Source organism: Bombyx mori, chromosome 10 (genome assembly GCF_030269925.1).
Source record: "Bombyx mori chromosome 10, ASM3026992v2".
In the NCBI taxonomy this organism is placed as follows: Eukaryota; Metazoa; Arthropoda; class Insecta; order Lepidoptera; family Bombycidae; genus Bombyx; species Bombyx mori.
In genome coordinates this window covers 13,789,360-13,792,248 of record NC_085116.1, presented here as the reverse complement: position 1 = coordinate 13,792,248, position 2,889 = coordinate 13,789,360, and positions in this window count along the sequence as shown.

Here is a 2,889-nt window from a genome sequence, read left to right as displayed (position 1 = left end):
AACTTAAAATCACTCCAAATTATTCAATCCCGTTTTTGCAGGATAGCCGTCGGAGCCCCGTGGTTCGTCAGGACTGTCAACCTCCATGACAACCTGGACTTAGAGTCCATCAGTAAGTATCTACAGTCGGCATCGACGCGCTACTTCGACAAAGCGGCACGACACGAGAACCCTTTCATCGTGGCTGCCGGTAACTACATTCCCGTTCCTGCGGACAGAATGGAAAGCAGTCGACGTCGCCCAAAACACGTCATTTAGGATCCTCCCGATCCACTAACAGTGCTTTTAGGTACCTCAAGCATCGGTCATCGTTCTCGTCGAACTAGTCTCTTGCGACGAAGGGCTCGACGAGTAAATTAACCTTCAGACACAGCCCACTGAGTTTCTCACCGGATCTTCGCAGGTGGTCGCGTTTCAGATCCGGTGGTAGTTCTGCGAAGCATGGCTCTTGTTAGGGTTCGTGTTAGAAACGTCGTCAGGTTTGAGCCCCGTGAGCTCACCTATGAGGGATGACAGAGGGAGAGCTCTTCCCTTTCCGTACCGATACGTCGGCGTCGCCATCGTATACGACATACGTCCCAGCCCTTTATGAAGTGGCTTCCCCCGTTGAAGGTGACGGGGCGACCTAAGGGAGTTGAGGCTGCGCCAGCACTAGTACGGGGTCGAGAAAAAACACAAACAAAGCAACCTATGTCAGTAAAGCGCGTCCCCGACCCGGCAGGGTAGTTCTGGTCCAGACGTCTTTGGGGTGAGCTGCGCTGTCTGGTTGTAGTGTTGACCACGGTAACCCCTTAACTGACCCGGCTTCTGACCTCGAGGGGATCGGACGCTGAGGAAAAAGTGCAGGGAAGTCGGAAAAAGTGCAGGGAAGTCGGAAAAAGTGCAGGGAAGTCGCTTAGTGGGTAGGGTCCTAAATTTCATTCTTGGGCCCCCAGTTCGCTATCGCGGACTAGTACCAGATACTTCGAGTGATTTTTGAATACGAGTGAACTGACGCGGAACTAACGCTGCAGAAACAGCTCGCAATGTTGCGTTTGGAGAGGGGACTAATGAAGGAGCCGTGTGATTTTGGTTTAAACGCTTTCGCGATGGAAATTTTGAAGAACGAACCACGTGGAAGACTGCCCACACATGTGAATAGCAATGAATTTAAAGAGATGGTGGACGCCGATCCGAGCCAAACTACCCAGGAATTAGCGGCATGGTTTAACGTTAGCTTACCAATACTTACTAATACTCATTTGCGTCAAATCAATAAAATAAATAAATATGAAAAATCGGTGCCTCATGATTTGACTGATCTGCAGAAAGAAACGCGTGTTGAAACTTGTGTTACCTTATTGAATCGATACAGATATGAAGGAATATTGGATCGAGTTGTGACATGTGATGAAGAGTGAATTATTTACTATAAGCATCAGCAAAAAATGCAATGGCTGACCCCAGGTCAAACGCCGCAACAGTGTCCTTAAGCAAAGCTTACCAATAAGCTAGGTAGCTGTTTGATGGTCTCAGCATGGTGTTATTCACTACCTATAGCTTTCTCCGATCTGGTCAAGTCATAACGGCAGATGTCTACTGTGCCGAACTCCGAACAATGATAGCAAAACTTGCAGTGAAACAGTCCCGACTCATGAATCGATCTTCACTGTTATTGTTCCATGATAACGCGAGACCTCATACAGCACGAGAAACCCCTTTAACTCTACAGGAACTGCAATTAGAAACCATTCGTCACCCTCCGTATTCGCCAGACCTTGCTCCAACGAACTACCATTTTTTTCGTGATTTGGACAATTTTCTACGTGATAAAATGTTTTCTTTCCAGGAGGCAGTGCAAAATGCTTTCGCACAGTTTGTAGAATCTAGATCACCAGAGTTCTATCGCAAAGGCATAAATGACCTTCCTATTATTATTTTTTTCCCTACCTATGCTGATAGCCTTGAGAGGCTATATAAGCTTCTCCTTGACGTGTAGGTGAACTCACGGGGCTCAAACGGGGTGTGTTGCTAACACTGGCCCTAACAAGAGCAGTGCTTCGTAGAATCTTCCACCGGATCGGAAGCACGACCCACTGAGAAGATCCGGCGAGAAACTCAGTGGGCTAATGACCTTACTATTAGATGCCAGCAATGTATAAATTTAATAATATGGGAGATATTTTGATTTTATAAATATGTATGTTAAATGAAAAAAAACGAACGAGGCACTGCCTCAAACAACAGGCAGGTTTTCAAAACAATGTTTGGTAGTAGCACGTTTCATCTTTCAAGAAATTCAGCTAAAGCTTACGTAAATGATTTTGAATGGGTAGTTGAAATGGGAAGTTTAATGTTGTAATTTTATTTCAGAAACTAAGCAAACAAATGCAAATACTAAAGTATTTTCGTCACTATAGAGTCACTTATTTTAAGAAACTATAGAGCTTAATACCCGTTTTATTTATTTTCTTTGGCTAAAGCTTTTCTACTTTACGGAAAAATACATAGAGTAAAGAAAATAGACCTAAGTACCCACCTTCCTGTTTAAGCTGCGACTTTCGTGACACATTTCACAAATTCTGACTTTTTGGCGGGAACGCGAGAAGTGAAATTGTGTGATTTGTTTTATTATGTCTATTTAGTGTTTCTTCAGGTTTAAATGTGTAATAATAGTGGTTTATTAACTGTTTAATATCTGTGAAAGTGCTCAAACGTGGGAAAATGAAACAAAACCGCTGGAAGTAACTTCTCAAGATCCTCCAAAAAGTCCACTGAAAAAATCTCAGTAAATGACCACCATTTTACTGAGATTATATTTCATCCCATATCATATCATTTCATTTCATTTCACTCTTTCTTCTCAATCTTGTCACTCTTGACAGAGCGGTCGTGATCGTCATGTAGTGT